The sequence below is a fragment of the Lissotriton helveticus genome, chromosome 3_1 (assembly GCF_964261635.1).
Source record: "Lissotriton helveticus chromosome 3_1, aLisHel1.1, whole genome shotgun sequence".
Lineage (NCBI taxonomy): Eukaryota > Metazoa > Chordata > Amphibia > Caudata > Salamandridae > Lissotriton > Lissotriton helveticus.
In genome coordinates this window covers 159,362,148-159,382,261 of record NC_136061.1, presented here as the reverse complement: position 1 = coordinate 159,382,261, position 20,114 = coordinate 159,362,148, and the positions used below count along the sequence as shown (strand labels likewise).

Sequence of the window (20,114 nt, the reverse complement as noted above, 5' to 3'; positions counted from 1 at the left end):
TTTGGGAAGGAGTTATGGTTTTAAAAAATTGTTCATTTATTGTTTGTTTTCTTAAGCAATGTTTTATTTTGCTGATTTGAACCTTCTACATGCTGTACTTGGAACGTTATAAAACCAGAAGCAGCCTTACTATGTAAAAAAACAGCAAGCACAAATTTCCTTGGTTCAGAGATGTTAGTGCTGCAGCTGTAGTTCATTAACGCATACTCTAGATCTGGATTCCGTTGCTGTTTAGAAAATAAAATAATAGACCCAGATTGATAAAGTAAGTACACATAAAAAAGTAAAACGTAAAACTGAAAGTTTTAAAACGCTCTGGAAGTGTGGGTGAATTTGAAACTGGAAGCTAAATTAAGTTAGTCTCCTTAGCTTAATTGGTGGGAGCAGCGCAAGTACAGCAAACATCAGTTTGGGTGGTTGGTGTTGTTAATTGCAGCATTTGTGTGCACCAACAAAGAGAGAATACATTAGAGCAAAAAAGCAAGTATTATGCTAGGGTAGACCATATTACTTTGTGTTTTAAAAATAAAACACATTTTGAAAAGCTCCAACCTTCCAATTAAAAACATTATTTTGACTCTGGTATACCTTTTGTTTGTAAAATAAATAAAATGTTTTATAATTTGCGTATTTGTTTGATGTAGGATTGTTTCTGTATTTTGCGATTTTTTGTTGAGCTTCAAATCACCTCCATTAGTGATACAGTGGCGGCCCACAGAAGTCAAGATATTAAGAGCCCTTACACTAGGTGTAATCACAAGAAGGAAAATGGTGGACAATGCCACGTCAAATGGCTAGTCACCAGTGGCATAGCGCACAATGATGGGGCTCCATGCAGAATATGATGGGGGACCCCTGAGTCTCCCATATTTCACAGATAATCCTTGGTCTATGGTGGAGTTGGGGGGGCCCATAAATGACTGCGCCCCCCAGCTCTGCAGGGGTCTGCGCTACGCCCCTGCTAGTCATTGAGTATGGGACTGGTGGCTTCTCTGAAGTAGAGAGGGGGGTATTATTGCAACAGAGGGAGGATAGGATGCTCACTCCAGGCCCTAGAGGCCACTACAGAGAAGCAAGGGTCTCCCCAACCCACACACTAAAGGGTTAGTGACAGCGAACAGGTGCTACTGCGGTCTTAATTTATTTTTTTGGGTAAACAACTCCAACCCAACTGAGCGCCCTCCCTAGAACCTTTTATTATGTTTTTTGAGTACAGGGAAAAGATACCCACCTTTGCTTTCGATTTCATTGAATGGTTCAAAGATTTCGGGTCGCACATTTCAAAATTTCCTTTTGTGACAGGAGCACTCCACATACACTAATAAACAGACCACATTTCAAGGCATTCTGTGCGATCTGGTGCAATCTAGTGGCTGCTTTCTGCGGCTATTGCCATACAGTGTCTTAGCCCTTTTGCCACGAACGCAATGCGGTATTAACATTTCCCAGCCCATCGCTACTGTATTGGCTTTGGAAGGATAAATGACCTTTTCAGTCCCACAGATTAGCTCTTTCTTTAAGGAAAGCCTACAGGATGGCAATTTGTGGTAGCCCCAAACTAATACAAAACGCGTGAAAAAGTATTTTTTCTGCATACGAGGGCCGATCCAGAAAGTATTTACAAGTCATGCTAACAATTCTCGCCTGCTCTCGAGTCTCAGTGATTAGCATCAGGGAACACTCAGATGTCAGCGGTGAGCGTTTAACTCGCTTTCACTATGTTATGGCATGACCGACACAGACAGACAGACGCTAGCTTCAGGCCGTAGGAGCAGTCGTGGATCAGCATATCTTAATGTCGCATTCCCGCAGAAGGGGAGCCCTCTCAAGGCAGTTGGCTCCAAAGCGCCTGAATCCCCCCTGATGGGCGGGCTCCCCCGGCCTCAGATGTGGTAGACCACACCGCACTCGCGGATCTCGCTCTTCAAGATGTACACAGAGCCTCCCTCCCCCTGGGGGGGAATTAATACCCCCCTCGGAAAGTCAGGAAAACGCAAGAGTTCGAAATAAATCTGACTGGGCCCGGAGAGGCCACATCAGAGGGATGCGGTTTACCAGAGCGCGCGCTGTCTGGGGCGGCGCGCGGCTTCTGGCCGCTGTATTGTTCCTCGGTCCTTGCAGCTTCCATACAAAACTGCGGCTTTCGTGCCAAAACAGGAATTCCGAAATGTTTCTTTGATGGCTCAAAACAAAAATTTTTAGATCTCGTTTTTTTGTTGTTTTTACAGTTCATGGTTTCCATTCGATCTGCAAAGCCTCTGAGTTTGTTTTAGGAAAATAATTGCTTTTCATGCAAAGCTTCCGAATCAAATACACATTTTCATTTTGCCAGCAGCAAGAACGGGGGCTCATCTCCTTCTGTTCGCCTTTAAGGGATCTACAGTACAAGTGGACCGAACTAGGCCCGGTACCCCTGAGGTACCGACACTGCGCGCATCAGTAATCCTGGGGGCGTGGGAGGGTGATGAATGCTGACACCAGATTCTGGTAGATAACATGCAGGGTTCCTGTTTCCCTGACGATTACCACATGTTTTCCTTCATTTCAGGAGGAGTCCAGTGAAAAACTCCGGATCTGCGATGTTCCGCGGCTCTTTTAATCCAAATGGACAAGTCATCGTCAACATCTTTATTCAACTATTAGAAACAGCCATAAAAGCACAGATAATATAATACATAAAAATTACTGCATATTAAAAAATACAAGCATTTTCTGTTACCCATTACTAATTTATAGCTCAATACTTTCCCTTTTGGTAATTGATTTGAGAACAAACAGGGCAGTGTTATAGCATGTCAAAGGATCCTCTAAGCTTACAAGAAATTTAATTGCCAGTTTATGGGGCCTGATTCCATGGTTAACAACATGGGCTTCAGATACAAATTCCTAAAATTACAATAAAATTTGCAAAACAATAAAAAGTGCAGCATGCTTTGTTTACTCTTATTATCACATGGGCAGGGTACCTTATCTAAGGGAAGTGTCTTCAAATTTGGGAATGTGATACAATAGTGTATAATGCCACATCTCAGCCTCAATAAAACACATCAGTGCTGTGCATGAGTCACATGCAACAGGTAACCATTTATTCCCTCTTCTAACACATGTCTTGTATAGAGCTACAGTTGGTTTATTCAATTCCATTTTGCTCTATGGTTTTGTCTAAATGACAGAAAAGAGGACTTCTTTCTATTAATATTTCTAGTTAATATTTTTTCAGGGTCCAACCATACAGATATATTGAACAAATTCCCCAGTGTAGTATTAATATAAGACAGACAGGGCATTGTTAAAATCTAGATTGCGATGTAAACATTATCGGCGCCATCTTGTCCCCTTTTAGCTCAAATGTGCGCGTAAGTAGCAGCCATTTTGAACGCCATGGCCTCTCTGCCCACTGCCGATAGCCAGCGCGTCTCTCTCTCTCTCCCTCTCTGACCCCGCCAGCATCCCCCGCGCGCTGACAGCCCACGTTCTCACATGCTTGGGCCATAAACCACCCCTTCAGTGCGGCCCTGCCTCGGAGCCACATCCCGTACCCGACTAACACCTCCCTCCGTCCCTTTAATGATCACGCATCCTTTGATGAACCCCCTTCCTCTGTGCCCGATTATCCCGCCCGATCCCAGGCCATCACCTAGCCCTGCGGATACAGTTTATTGCCCCTTACAGTAGGAAGCTGTCCTTCTTCAAAGAATCTATGACTGATAAAAGCCCCACCCCATGAGATCCGATCAGCCGCACACATTCCGGGAGCCGGCGGGATATCCAGCTGCGCGATAGTCATCACCTACTGAGGTGGGGTCTTTTACTGTAAATATGTGTGGGAACGGGGTTGGAGCGGAGATTCCGAGGATGCCTTTCCGTACATCAAAGTATTAACAAGAATGTGTTCCATGTAATAAAGCAATAAACCTGTGTATAAGAGGCCAGGCCTCAAGGATGCGTTTAGAGCACCTCGAGAAGATACCCTGTTGTCTGATTTGACGTGTTCTGCTCCGTCGGAATAAACTCCTGTTTCCTGCCTTCTGTCTCCAGCGCCTGCCTCTTTGTTTGGTAATCTCGAATGGTATGAGAGGCGGCTAACGCCGGGCAAATACTGAAGGGTTCTTGGTCGAATTCGGCCCTACCATTCTACAATTGGCGTCCCAAACGTGGGGCCCATCAGCGACGCGTGGATCCAGTGGGAGAGGTCCCGACGACAGAATGAACGACTGCAACGATCGGGAAGAGCTCCTGCCCGATAGACCCTCGTCTGGCAGCCGATCATCCGAACTTCACCGGTTCCGAGCAGACCTCTCTCGAGTGATCTACAGTCCTGACTGGGAACCATCAGGAGTGCCACAGCAATTACGGAGAACAGAGGACGATCAGGCGCTGGAAGCGGAAGACGAGAAACTGTCCATGCGGTCCGGGTAAGGTCGTGCAACACGACGAATTGCGAATTGATTGTTTGATTGTTTGAAAATACTAGTATTACTCATTTGATTGTTTCTGAGAGATTCTCTATTTGCAAACAAGCACAGAGTCGCCATACTCTGTTTAGTCTTTGCAGATAGTGAAGGGTAGGTAACGCAGGCTTTTGCCCCCATTGTAATCCGTCGTGCCTGCTTCCCTCTCCATTTGATTGATTGTTATCCAAGCATTTACTGTTTTGGAATTGGTTCTCTTTGGATCATTCTCTATTTGCAAACAAGCACAGAGTCGCAATACTCTGTTTAGTCTTTGCAGATAGTGAAGGATAGGTAACGCAGGCTTTTGCCCCCGTTGTAATCCCTCGTGCCTATTTTTATCCCTCATTTGATTGATTGTTTATCCGAACATTGATCGTTCGGAATTGGTTCTCTTTGGGTTATTCTCTATTCACAAACAAGCACAGAGTCGCAATACTCTGTTTAGTCTTTGCGGATAGTGAAGGATAGGTAGTGCAGACTTTTGTCCCCTTTGTAACCCGTCATGCCTGTCTTCGCCCCGTTTGTTGGTAGTTGGTTCAGCCCGGACCGCTTATTAGAGGTGAACCATCTGGCTCCACTGGAGGGCACCCCTAATAAGGACATGTTTACTAAATATGGACTAGTCACCGTGGCTTATAGTAAGCTGTGGCATAAATACACGAGAAAGGATCGGGGAAGTCAGTGGCCACTGATAGGATCCTTTGATAACGACAAAATAAACGTGCTGGAAACAGCCCTTTATAACAATAAGACAACACCCACTATGCTCGATAGCTTCGGCATGTGGCGCAAAGAAACAGAACAGCGAAAGAAGAGAAATGAGGTCAGGTTAGAAAAGGAATTACGCAAGGCAGCTCACCTGGCCGCTAACAAATTAAAGGAAGAAATAAAAGAAAGAGAGGAAACCAAGCTAAAACAAGATTCCGAATCATCAGGCCAGTGTCCCGTCAGGACACCCTCTACACTTTACCCCGAGCTACCTTCGAAACAGCGAACGAACGATGATTTACTACTAGGTCCCCCGATCATCTACATGCCCCCTCCATATGCCCCTTCCCAACCCTTAGCACAGCACCCGCAACCCCCAACGACAGGCGAGAGTAGTGCCGGAGCCTCGGTCCTCACGGCCTCTGCGCCGACCGAATCCCTTGCACTCAGCGCAACACAAGCAGCAACTTCAGGTGATCCCGAAGCGGGGAGGAAAGACCCCGCGAGATCGAATAGACTAAGTAAGGACGAACGAGCTGGGATCGATAAGATTGTAAAGACACTGGTGGTGCGAAAGGAAAGTGAGGATTATATAACGGATATGTACAATACATATGCCAATAGCCACAGACGACACGTTGTCGTACGCCTTTGTTACCACACCCTTAATGCCTACGAGGACCGATACCAAGGAAAAGGCCCTGAAAACCTAACGACTCTGTATAGGAAAATTGATGTCGGAGATGGAGGCGAGTGTGATGTGGCGAACCTCTTCACGCGTACGCTTGAAGTTTGCCGCCACCTCACGGAACTGAAACCAGAGACCAACACCACGACTCCTGCAGTGACTGAAGCCAGAGTAGAAAAAATTGACACTATGATGCCCATAAAGGAGGCCGCTCCCTATTGGGTTCCCCCACGAGGACAGGGAACACACGACGATATTAACCACCAAGATGCGAGAGGGAGGGTAGTTTACAACTGAGTTTACCAACCATGGGATCGGCAAGACATCCTGACTTTCCGAAAGTCCTTGCCTGATCTGCGAAAGAACCCCACAGTCTTCTATACAGAATTAGCCACCGCTCTGGGTTCAACGATTATGACCCTAGCGGATATCGATTTGTTTTTCGGGTTATGTCGGACAGCTGATGTGTGGAAGCAAATCCGGAAAGTCGACCAGCTTGAGCTGTTCGGACATACCTGGATACAACTCGGTGATGTAGACAAACAACGAGAGCCGGGACAGAAACCTATGAAAGCCATTTTAGACCTACCAGATAAGATTGTGCAGAAATTAAAAACCTTAGTCCCAGAAAGGAAGGTGGACTGGTCGGTAGTAACGGCCTGTCGCCAGAAACCCCAGGAAGACGTATCAGAATACTTCTCCCGGTTTGAAACGGTGTTCTCCGATTACAGCGGCCAGGACATGACCACTGCAACCGGACATCACTTGTTTGTCCAGAACTATGTGAAAGGCCTGACACCAGAAGTCTCGCAGAAACATACAGACTAGCGAGAGTAGTTGGGCGGCCTCCAAGCCCGCAGCTATCCTTCAGATGGCTCAATACTATGAGCGACAAAAGAACGAGAACGATCAAGCGACTGAGAAAAAGAAAAAGGACTTGAAAGAGAGGGTAATGATTGCTCAGTTGCAAGGGGTGACTATAGGAAGGGAACAGTATAGAGGGAACTACCAGTCGAATGCTCCTAGAAATCCACCCCCTAGAGACCGCACACCCGCACCCGGCGCTCCACGAACAGACCTCGATGAGAACCAGTGTGCGTTTTGCAAAGGATTTGGCCATTGGAAATCTCAATGTCCAGTTCTGCAAGAAGCACTCAGAAATAAAGACACGAGAGACGTATCGGGCGGGCCGAGAAATAGAGGACAGGGACGAGGGCACACAAGCGACACCAACAATGACAGACCTGGTAGACCGAACACGTTTGACCGTCCCCGACAGAATCAGTGCCAACAGTCTGACTGCGACAATGCCCACGACTTTGCATAGGACTGCCAAGGGCAAGGAAGGGATCCAGTCGAGCTCTATGTTGACCAGCAAGGCCCTTATGTCACCGCTAAGGTCCTAGGTACGAAGTCTCCATTTCTGGTAGATACTGGTGCAACACGTAGTGCGTTGTCTAAACGATTGATTCCCAGGGCACCCTTGTCTGGCTCACATGTGACATCAATATGTTTTGATGGAACGCCCTCCACTAATCCCTTGTCCACACCGATCTCTTTTAACTTGGACAATAACACCACTGACACGACGTTTTTGCTCTCCTCCAACACCCCCGATGCCATTATGGGACTTGACTTATTGAAACATTTTCGAGCTACTATTAGGTGTTCACAAGACGGAGTTCGAGTCATTCTGTACGACAACCCAACACTGCTCAGATCTTGTCGCACACAACGCATGTTTTCTATCACTGACACTGACTTGTCCTTACTCGACACCCTACCTCTGTACCTATGGGCAAAGACTGACTCGGACGTAGGACGCATGATGATAGACCCTGTACACATAACTGTTCGACAGGACGCAGTACTCCCCAAACTCCCGCAGTATCGGATATCGCCCGAAGGCGAGAAGGCGTTGGTAAAAATCATCCAGTCCCTGGTAGATGCAGGAGTGGTAGAAGAAGTAGTTAGTAATGTTTGCAACAGCCCTATCCTACCCATTGTGAAGAAGCAGGGTGAGGGAGATGAAAAAGCGTACCGCTTAATCATCGACCTAAGAGAAGTCAACAAAGTGGTTGTACCCCAGTACCCTGTAGTCTCAGACATCACCACCATTCTGACTCTGATTCCTTCCACTGCCACCACCTTCACGGTAATCGACCTCAAGAATGCATTCTTCTCCATCTCCATTCACTCGGACAGCCGCTACCTTTTCGGCTTCACTTTAAAATCCCGCTCATACAGATTTTGCAGAGCACCCCAGGGCTACACTGAAAGTCCAAGCATCTACAGCCAGGCCCTTAAGAGACAGCTGGATGCAGTCCAATTGCCGGATGGAGTGGTGTTGATACAGTACGTCGATGATATCCTTTTGGCGGCCGACACCACTCCACTTGCAGTCACGGCCACCATCCAACTCCTGCACTTCCTCGCGGAAAATGGCCACAAGGTCTCCAAGAAGAAGTTGCAATTCTGCCAACCTCAAGTCACTTACCTAGGCCACCTCTTGTCCAAAGACGGGAGAAAGCTCACACCCGATCGAATACGGGCTATTCTAGAGACCCCTATCCCTAAAACCCCGAAGCAAGTCCGCTCTTTGGTAGGCCTCACCTCCTTCTGCCGACAATGGTTGCCAAATTTCAGCCTCATTGTGAAACCACTACTTTCCCTACTGGCTAAAGATGTCCCCTTCCCGCTCCCTTGGACCCCTGAATGTCAATCCTCCTTCAAGGAACTACGAGACGCCCTTTGTTCAGCGCCCGTCCTAGGAACCCCTGATTATACAAAGCCCTTCTCTCTCTACACTCACGAAAGGGAGGGATGCGCTTTGTCTGTCCTGACTCAGTCCATTGGCCCCAAACAACGACCATGTGCCTATTTCTCTGCCACTCTTGACCCTGTAGCAAGAGCTTTGCCTGCCTGCCTTCGAGCAGTAGCCGCTGCTGCTGTCTCTATCCGACAAAGTGAGGGGATCGTACTCTCGAATTCCCTCACTGTACTAGTGCCCCCTGCTGTTGACACCCTCCTAAACCAGACCAAGACACAACACCTGACCAGCGCGCGACTGACTGGGTACGAACTGACACTGCTCGCACCTCACATCACGCTGAAACGATGCACCACACTGAACCCAGCCACCTTGCTGCCTCTGCCTGAAAACGATCCCGATGTGCCCCCAATACATGACTGTGTGACCCTCACGGACGAACAGACTAGGAGTAGAGTTGACCTCCGAGACACTGCCTTCCCAAACCCTGACGGAGAGCTATGGGTAGACGGCTCTTGCATTAAACTCCCCGACGGCACCACCTCAGCTGCCTATGCAGTTACCACAGCCCGAACTGTAGTTGAAACCGCCCGCATCACGCAACGATCCGCCCAGGCGGCAGAACTGATTGCCCTCACACGAGCATGTATCCTAGCAAAGGGGACGACAGCAAACATTTACATGGACAGCCAGTATGCCTTCGGGGTGGTTCATCATTTTGGGCTCTTATGGAAGGAGAGGGGATTTCTGACATCTCATGGCACGCCCATCCTGCACGGAGATCTAGTCTCCGCTCTGACTGAAGCGGTTCTCCTCCCCAAACAACTTGCCGTAATCAAATGCCAAGCACACAAAAAGGTGACAGACATCATTGGACAGGAAAATGCACTGGCCGACATCACTGCCCGAACCACAGCTGAGAACAGGACGACGACTCGCATGTATGTGACTAGGTCACAAGCAGAAAAATGGACGGACGCTAGGGAAACTATTAGGGACATCCAAATGGCCAGCTCACCACAAGAATTGACTGAATGGGCACGGGTGGGATTAAAGGATGATGAAGGCTGCTGGCGGACAAAAGACACGAACAAATGGTTGCTACCCAACTCGTACCTGATCCCCATATTGACGATGGCCCATTCCCCTGCACACATAGGATCTGCCTCTATGGCCGAAATTGTCTCCCGAGTTTGGCATAACGATAGAATTACAGACTCAGCCAAACGATTAGTCCAACAATGTCTAGTCTGCCTGCAACACAACCCTGGGAAAGGAACTGTCGTACCCCGGGGAGGGTTTGGGGTCCCCAACCATCCATTTGAAGTCCTACAGATGGACTATATTCAGTTAGAGAGATGTCAAGGACTGAAGTATGTACTTGTTGTTGTGTGCGCTTTTAGCAAATGGGTGGAAGCCTACCAGACGCGTGACAATACTGCTATTGCCACTGCAAAAGTACTACTGAAAGAGTTCTTCCCTCGCTACGGCCTTTGCCGTATTTTATGGAGTGACAATGGCCCCCATTTTGTAGCCGAGGTTATCCAGCTCATCCTGAAAGGACTGGGGGTACGACAGAAATTCCACGCAGTTTTCCACCCCCAATCTGCTGGACTGGTCGAGCGGCACAATGCCACATTGAAACTAAAACTGGCGAAAATAGTGGCTACCACAGGACTAAAATGGCCAGACGCTCTCCCCCTAGCATTGCTGTCAATGCGTTCCACCCCCACCAAACACCACTTGACCCCTTACGAGGTCGTTTTCGGCCAGCCCATGAGTATCTGGTCCGCACCCAAACCGACATCTATTCACGACGTCCCGGACGTCCTAATGTCTGACTACCTGTATAACCTAACTAAAACACTGTCTGTTATTCATCATCAGGTGCTGCAGGCCATCCCCGATGCTTCCAGGGGCCCCGGACATACCATCCAGCCTGGAGATTTCGTCCTGATCCGGAACTTCCAGCGGGAGAAGAGTCTGGAACCCCGCTGGACGGGCCCCTGGCAAGTCTTGATCACCACCCGAACAGCTCTTCGAGTGGAGGGGAAGCGAAATTGGCTGCATGCACATCATTGCAAGAAAATCTCTCCGGCCCTGACGTCGACCGAAGACGTGAGCACCCAGGAAGAGCTCCTGAACAAAGACCGACCATCCCTGAGCTGCTACCCTGAAACAGAGACACTCGAATTGGCGAAATTCCCTGATCCCACTGTGCCATCCAGAGAAGGGTATAACCTGCGACGAAAGGAGGGAGCTTCGGTTAAGTAGACCACTGACTAAGTTATCATTCTCAGAGCGGCGGCCTAACACTACAAAGGCTGCCAGGGGAGAAACCAAACGAAGTCTGTGGTTCTGCCCGCTACCGAGCACCTTGAAGATGATGGAAGCGCCCGATACGAAGATGATGGAAGCAACCGGACATCCGAAGACCCGCTACAGGAACCCGAAAACTGACAGTTTGCACAGCTCAAAGACTATTGCTTTTCTTATCACTCTTCTCTTTTGCCTCCTCCTCATGACTACCTTCTGGATCGTGGAAGAAAACGCACCGGCTCATAAGACATTTCTAACGACTGCACGGCCTACCACCATGAAAGAACACTACCTGGTCTCTCTTTCACCTCAAATCCAAGAAAGGCGTAAGGAGTTCTGGAACAACTCTTTCGTACAGTTGCTGCACCAACACAACCTTGCTGCAAATGCCACGAATTGCTGGATCTGTGGGTTGATACCACATGCCACCGGACATTCCATCCCCTTCATCCCTTCACCTTTCTCTGTTCATGGCTCCTGCCTTGCCTGGCTGATCCTCTTGCAAGAGAGCTACAGAGACAACGCCACTTCCAGCGAAACTATGTCACACTTTTATCATGGAGTCTGGCTGAACAAAACCGGGAGAGCTGCTGCTCCTTTTTGCCCTCTATCCTCCAATGCCTCTGTTCACATGGACATCCCCGCCAAAGAAAGGGTGGAGATGCAAATATTCAACAATCCAGCCAGACCCACCTTCTCCTACCTCCGGAAACGAACAGCTGCCACCCTGACTGTGGCCCTATCTGTCGTCAATGTCTCGGGCCTCGTATGCATCACAGGCCATGGGACACAAATGGTGGGCCACAGCACTTGCCGCATCACCAGAACTTTGTACTCAACCGACCCACCCTGTTTTGTCACCTCTCCAAACATGTACTTCATCTGTGGTACAAAAGCCTACACCTGGCTCCCAAAGGGCTGGGGAGGTACCTGCTACATAGCCTTCATCCTTCCTCCAACCTATGTGGCTCCGGCAAACCATCACCGACAGAGGCGAGCAAAGGACATCGAGCAGGCCGACTCCACTGGAGCACAATTCTTGGATGCAATAAAAGGACTTGTTCCACTTTGGGGTCCGATGGCGAACAGTCGTGCCATTCGACATTTATCCCAGGCAGTCGAGACAACGATGAACATTACAGCTGGTATCCTCACAAACAATACAGCCGAGCTTCAGGCGGTCCGTCTGGTGGCTCTTCAAAACCGCCTTGTTCTGGATGTGGTTCTGGCGGACCGTGGAGGAGCATGTCATATCATCGGGTCCAGCTGTTGTACCTACATACCAGACAATTCACCCTCCGTTTACAAGGCCATCGAACACCTCCACAGACTTTCCTCAGAAGTTCATCAGGAACAAGAAGGATGGTCGCTCGGGAGTTGGTTCTGGAGTACTGTAAAGGACTGGGGATGGAGGTTGCTCATGATTGTACTGATACCAATCGTCGTAATATGCGGACTCTGCCTGGGTATTCAATGCTTGCCACCTCTGTGTTCACTATTTGCTAACTGTGTTTGCCCTAAGACTCCGAACTTTGAAGCTGAACGCATGAAAGCTTTGTATGATGTAGAAATCCGTAATATGATGGGGATAGACATAAATTGACAAGCTGGCTAGATATGTTGAAAAGGGAGGACTGTTAAAATCTAGATTGCGACGTAAACATTATCGGCGCCATCTTGTCCCCTTTTAGCTCAAATGTGCGCGTAAGTAGCAGCCATTTTGAACGCCATGGCCTCTCTACCCACTGCCGATAGCCAGCGCGTTTCTCTCTCTCTCCCTCTCTGGCCCCGCCAGCATCCCCCGCGCGCTGACAGCCCACGTTCTCACATGCTTGGGCCATAAACCACCCCTTCAGCACGGCCCTGCCTCGGAGCCACATCCCGTACCCGACTAACACCTCCCTCCGTCCCTTTAATGATCACGCATCCTTTGATGAACCCCCTTCCTCTGTGCCCGATTGTCCCGCCCGATCCCAGGCCATCACCTAGCCCTGCGGATACAGTTTATTGCCCCTTACAGTAGGAAGCTGTCCTTCTTCAAATAATCTATGACTGATAAAAGCCCCCACCCCATGAGATCCGATCAGCCGCACACATTCCGGGAGCCGGCGGGATATCCAGCTGCGCGATAGTCATCACCTACTGAGATCGGGGTGGGGACTTTTACTGTAAATATGTGTGGGAACGGGTTTGGAGCGGAGATTCCGAGGATGCCTTTCCGTACATCAAAGTATTAACAAGAATGTGTTCCATGTAATAAAGCAATAAACCTGTGTATAAGAGGCCAGGCCTCAAGGATGCGTTTAGAGCACCTCGAGAAGATACCCTGTTGTCTGATTTGACGTGTTCTGCTCCGTCGGAATAAACTCCTGTTTCCTGCCTTCTGTCTCCAGCGCCTGCCTCTTTGTTTGGTAATCTCGAATGGTATGAGAGGCGGCTAACGCCGGGCAAATACTGAAGGGTTCTTGGTCGAATTCGGCCCTACCATTCTACAGCATCATCCAAGTTTAAGCAATCTAGAATGATGGATCTGGTAAAGGCAGTTTCTTCATGTTTCCAGATTTGTGCCCATAATAATAAGGGTCCTGCCATCAAGGTGTCCTCTCAAAATTGCAGCCCCACCTCGTGGTGTGCAATGGTGTTCGATACAGAAGATGGTAGGGACAACAAGTGTTTTATAAAATAGTTTTCTTCAATTTGTAGCGCACAACTATTTGTGTGGCCCCAAATTCCTGCCCAATACATGGCAGTGTCAATTTCGTTAGCTTTATAGATGGTCGGTTGCCCAATATGGCTGCAAATTTAAAAATCCCTTGGTTGGCCCTACTCATTTTAAATTTTGTATTTGTGATATGTTGAGACCATGTACTGTTGTCTGAATACAGTATACCAAGGTAGGAGAACAAGTTTACTGTACAAATTGGAGTACAATTACAATGTGAAAGGTTCTACAAGTTTTCTTTTTAGGCCCACATATCATGGTGAACGTTTTCGATTTGTTAATTACCATCCTCCGTTGTTCCATTAAACCTAAAAAGCCATCCATCAATCTTTGGAGGTCTACTGGGGTCCGTGCCAATAGTACTGCGTCGTCCGCATATGAATAATACAGGTATCGGACGACCAGCCACCCTGGGAACATCAACTTGAATTTTCTGTAAATAAGTATCAACCTCATTGATAAAAAGGGAGAATGAAATTGGGGCTAGCACGCATCCTTGTCGTATACCCCGTCCCACTTTGAATTTAGGTGTACATTCTGCCTGGGGACCAAAATGAACCACACTAGCTAATTTTTCGTATAGGAGTGAAAGAAAGTTAATAATATCCCAGGGGTCTCCCAAATCGGTCAAGGTTTGCCGTAGTAAATTGTGGGAAACTAAATAGAAGGCGCTACTCAAATCGGCAAAGCATAGATAAAGAGAACCCTTCTTTGCCTTAGTGTATTTACCGATGAGTAGCTCCAAATTAAGACATTGTTCGATTGTCCCCAAACATTTCCTGAACCCAGACAGCACAGGCGTTAAAATACAGTGCTCATAATCCCATTCCTTCAGCCTTTTAAGTAAAACCCTGCTCATGACTTTTAGGGAGGTATCTAAAAGGGAAATCGCAGATAATTTTTGGGGTCAGTTTTGCCCCCCTTTTTATATATCGGGGGAATAATAGGCCCGCCCCATGTTTGTGGTGTTTTTTCCTTTGCGGCTGAATTGAACACTCTGGTTAAAATAGGTCCCCATAGTTCCGGTTCAGATTTATAAACGTCTACTGGAACTCCATTGGGACCTGGTGCCCGCCCCCCCCCGGCACTCTCATGGATTGCCAGTAGGACCGCTGCACACGTGACATCTAGAGTGCAAAGGCTCTCTTCATGAACTTCCTTATCTATTCCCCCCATCTCCTCGTTATTATTAAAGATTCCAGAGAAATGTGTCACCCATTTTTCTGCCGGGATGAATTAACCAAACTCTGGTACATCATCATTTTTAGGACTTGGCTGGCGAAAGCAACGCGCATGCGCTGCTCTCGTCATACGAGAGCTTCTTGGAATCAATACAGATTCCAAAGCTCTCGGAGACGGAGTTGAAGCCCGCCCATCTTTTTGATTGGTTTGCGTCATCTTGCATGCAAAACGCTGGCATCTCATTGTAAAGGAGGCTTCTTAGTCCCTCCTTGTTGCCGCCTTGTCTCCTTTTGGCCACGCCCACCTGGATTTTATCTTTTACCGGTGGCGTGACAATCTCAGCTTCATTACTCCCTACACACTTTTTTCCTCTCTCTCAGCTTTGGCAAAGTCAGCCGCATGTTTACTTTCGCGTCGCGCTTTCACTTAAAGTGAAAGCGCGATGCAAAAGTATACACATGGCTGCCTTTGCGATGCCGTGCTTGTTTTACTTGTTCTCCTCAGCTTCTAGCTGGTTGGCTACGTGGTAGGTGCACGGGCAGTGTGACACCACTGTTCATACTCGCGCTCTTCGGCGGCTTGCTCCGTTCTCAGTCCAGAAAATTATTATTAACCGCCAGTCTTCACAAAGCACACATACCAATTCTCAACCTGCTTCTAGGTGCTCCTAAATGTCAGCCATGTGAACTGTGGCACGTGATGATGACGTATTTCTTAGAATGACAACACGTTGTCGAGTGAGACACCACAAACTATAATTTAGGTGACAGTCCAGTGCTGCCCAAACTCTCACAATACACTTTGTTTTCATCCATGGTGTGTTTTAAGACCATATTGTAATCTCGCAGCACTGCAGTGTAGACTCATCTTGATAATACTCATGGTATGAGCTCCAGATGAATCTACCGGGGGTGCAAACTTCTGACCGCCATTAACTGCATTAATCAGCCCATTGAGGTGTCTTATTTGACCTACGCTGCTCAGTTGCTGGCTGCACACCGGAGTACCCACATTCTGCAACTTCTCTATTCTTTCCGCCTCCGGTCACCTGGGACTGAGCAGGCCTCGTGCCATAGGGGGAGGGGGACACAGCCTCAGGGACGTAGCACAATACTTGTGTCTTTTCTGTGCTCTCCTACTCAGTACTGCATTTCTGGGTGTCACAGAATCACAGCAGATTTACTGCTTCTCTGGGGCATCAGTGCTTCTGTACTCAGTATTCTCAATGCCATCCCTGTACTCCATCGACCCTCACCTATGTCCAGTAGATCACCTGTCCGTCTCCTGTACTGCTGTCAACCAAAGTGTCTCTGTTGTTCTCTTTGACGCCTCGGTGCTCGCAGATTTTCCTGTACTCCGCGTAGTACACATCAGTTTATCCAGTATTGGGGTATCTTTCATAGATTCACATGCCTGAATCTTTCCCCGTCGTCGAGGCGGGAGTCCCACTGTAAAAATATATACAATAGCAGTGCCTAAAAATTTCTTGTAGTAGGCTGGCAAAGCCTAAAGGCCTAGCTAGGCCCAAAACTTAGCAGCCTATCTACCTCATTATGTAAAAAGACCTGAAAAAGTAGCCTCAGCCAATCAGCTGTCCTCACCCTCTAGAACCTTCCCAGCTCAGGCAGTTCTCCTCAGATTTTCACTGCACTTCGTGTGTAAGGGAGTCTCCCTGAGTGCCTACTCAGTTTTTTGTCTTTTTTCTTCAAAAATGTCTGAAAAAAAGGCTCTTTTCAAGGCTTGTGGAACCGACTATAAGAAGAGGGTCCATGTGGATGACCAGCACTTTGACTGCATCTATTGTCTGCACCCTGACTGCATCTATTGTCTGCACCCCTCACATGTTGTGAAGGATTGTAGGATTTGCCGTACCTTCCCTTAAAAAACAATCAGGGATAGAGAGGCAAGGGTTCTTTTGTGGTTAAAATCATCTTCCACAGATGATGAGGACAAGGCCTTACCTCCAGCAAGAGAGCCAGATCCAGGGAGAGCTCTCCTCCTGAGAGGGGGAAAAAACGTAAACCCTCTCAAAGAGCCTCAGAACCCTCAAAGAGTGCAGCGTCTCCTTCAAGACCGGCAACTGTGAGTACAGCCCAGACTAAGACTGTTTCTCTGGTGTCTGTTCATACTGCTACTTTGACTTTTACTTCTTCAACTACTTCTACTACGGTCACCACTTCGGCTATTACCTCCCCTCTGATGTCTGCTAAAATGTTGTCATCGCCTGTGAAGCCTTGCACGACGAAAGGCAAGTTGCTGTCAAAATCATCGTCGACTGTCCCGTCGTCGACGTCTCCGTCGACGAAGGCCCCGACGACTAAAACATCCGGTCCGTCGACGAAGCCAGCATCGACGACCTCGTTGACGAAGGACTCATCGACGAAGACACCATCGACGACCTCGTCGACGAAGGACTCGTCGACTAAGAAACCATCGACGACCTCGTCGACGACGGACTCGTCGACGAAGACACCATCGACGACCTCGTCGACGAAGGACTCAGGGCTTTCACGGGCTGTCACGAATGGGAGCTCGACAAACATCAAGTAGAGAGGATCATTCACACATGGGGAACACCAACACTGGATTTGTTCGCCACGCAGCAGAATAGCAAATGCCTGTTTTATGTCAGCAGGTTTCCTCAACAGGGGTCAAGGGGAAATGCCCTTTTGATGAGATGGTCCAGAATATTTGCGTACGCTTATCCTCCGATTCCGCTCTTTCAGAAAGTACTGCAAAAGATGAAGAGGGAACATTGCACTCTCATCCTCATTGCTCCCCGTTGGCCAAGACAGTTTTGGTTTCAGGAGCTCCTTCTACTCTCTCAGCAGCCTCCACTTCGTCTCAACCCGACAGTGTCAATGTTAACAAGAGAGGGAGGCCAGATCCAACACCCGGATCCTCAATCACTGCACGTGCACGCTTGGCTCCTGACTTCCTAGAGTTCAAGGATCTTAACATCTCCTCAGACTGCAGGGCGATTTTATCACAGGCCCGTGCGCAAAGTACCATCAAGACATCGTTTTAAGTGGAAACGATTCTGTTCCTGGTGTGGAGAAAATGATGTTCATCCACTTCAAGCTCCTCCTGAAGCCATCCTTCCTTATCTACTGTCTTTATCTAGGGCTAGACTAGTTTTCTCGTCCATTTAGGTGCATCTAGCGGTAATATCCAGGTTCAGGAAGAGTCCAACAAACCATCCTTATGTTCATCATCTTTGATCAAACAATTCCTTAAAGGGCTATTCCGAGCTTTTCCACCAGTTCGTCCTCCTCCTCCTGAGTGGGATCTTAATATTGTTCTGTCTCAACTTCTAAAAAGGCCTTTTGAATCTATTCACAAGGCGGAGCTAAAGTTTCTAACTTGGAAAGTGGCTATCTTACTGGCTCTCACTTCAGCCCGCAGAGTCAGTGAGATACAGGCCTTCACTATTGCACAGCCTTTCTTACAATACTCTAAAGACTTTGTGACGCTTAGAACCAACCCAAGATTCATTCCAAAAGTACCGACCCAATTCCACATCAATCAACCGGTCAAGCTCAAGACTTTTTCCCGGATCCTAAAACTCCGACGGAGAAGGTTTTACATTCCCTGGATGTGAAACGGTGCCTTAAGTTTTATCTTAAAAAAACAAAGGACATCCGCAAATCTAATCAGCTTTTTGTTGCTTATGGTCAAGCCACCTTGGGTCAAGCGTGTACAAAGGCAACTCTAGCTAGATGGTTGTCTTCTACGATTATTTTCTGTCATGACAAAGCTAACAAACCTTTAACAAGAAAGGTTAAAGCGCACTCCACCAGAACAATGTCAGCGCGACGGCCCTTTTCGCTGGAGTGACGCTGGAGAACATTTGCCGAGCTGCTACGTGGAAAAGTGTGCACACTTTTACGAAGCACTACTTGTCTGCAGTCGGCAGCTCATGATGATACAGAAGTTGGAGAAGCGGTGCTGCAGCATCTTCTTCACTAAGGTTAGACTCTTTATAGTTTTTTCTTCTTCATTTGACTGTTTTAAGCATGTGTATTTCATTATGATGTTTTAGCATTTTCAAACGCTATCCTATATGTAATGTACTTATGAAGGTTTTTGATGCATATGTTATGTAAACAAATTTGTGCTCTATTACCTTCCTGGTTGTGTGGGGGTGTATATGATTATTTTGTCTCCCACCTTCTTCTAACGACAGACATGATGTCACTGCTTGCTACTCTGATTCAGGCATGTGAATCTATGAAAGATACCCCAATACTGGATAAGAAAACAAGTTACTTACCTGTAACTACGGTTATCCAGTATTGGTATCTTTCATAGATTCACATGCACCCACCCTCCTCCCCGGCACGGCAGTTCTGTTTTATGGATACTTGTTCTCACTTGTGCTGGGAAAATCTGGGGAGAACTGCCTGAGATGGGAAGGTTCTAGAAGGTGAGGACAGCTGATTGGCTGAGGCTACTTTTTCAGGTCTTTTTACATAATGAGGTAGATAGGCTGCTAACTTTTGGGCCTAGCTAGGCCTTTAGGCTTTGCCAGCCTACTACAAGAAATTTTTAGGCACGGCTATTGTATATATTTTTACCGTGGGACCCCCGCCTCGACGACGGGGAATGATTCAGGCATGTGAATCTATGAAAGATACCAATACTGGATAACCGTAGTTACAGGTAAGTAACTTGTTTTCTTCTCTCCTGTACCCCTTTCAGCCCTCGTGGCTCATATGTGCTCCTCGAAGACTCAGCGCTTCTCATGGTGTTCTCAGTAGCCCATGTACTTACTCAGTGCAGTCACGGGGGTTTCCTGTACAGGATACATCTCCTGTACAACTTTCAGTGTCAGTAGTCGCCTCAGTGCCTCCCCTGTACACAGCACATTTCCAGTACCCCCTTCAGTGCCAGTAGACTCCTCGGTGCCTCTCCTGTACACAGTACCTCTCCTGTACCTCTTTCAGTGGCAGTAGACGCCTCGGTGCCTCTCCTGTACCCCTTTCAGTGTCAGTAGATGCCTCAGTGCTTCGCCAGCCTCTCCAGTACTGTCAGGAGAAAATGGCTACAAGGCCCACTGATCACCATAAGCTAAACGTATTGTCTTTGTACCATTACTCTTCCCTTCACACGCGACCTGCAAGTCACTCACTGCTCAACCAACAACATTCATCACTAGTACATAGAGCGCACTGAATCGTTTGGCTATTGTGCTGCCCGCATCATCAATCGGAGCTTACCTCCATCATTCGGTTCTCCATATAACAAGCATTCGCAATGCAATAGTGTTAA

At 47.9% G+C, this 20,114-nt stretch overlaps 1 protein-coding gene across 13 annotated transcripts in view; it reads left to right on the top strand.

The window, feature by feature from the left end:
* Window positions 1–20,114, top strand: part of LOC144822215 (uncharacterized) — a 512,171-nt gene that overhangs the window by 246,250 nt on the left and 245,807 nt on the right. For 2 of the 13 annotated variants that reach the window (XR_013608580.1, XR_013608579.1), the window contains one exon: window positions 2,549–2,902. The exons of the other annotated variants lie outside the window; for them this stretch is intronic. The gene's annotated coding sequence lies outside the window, so the exon portion shown is untranslated. Of the gene's footprint in view, window positions 1–2,548; window positions 2,903–20,114 lie in introns of those variants that run through there. 13 annotated transcript variants of the gene reach the window in all.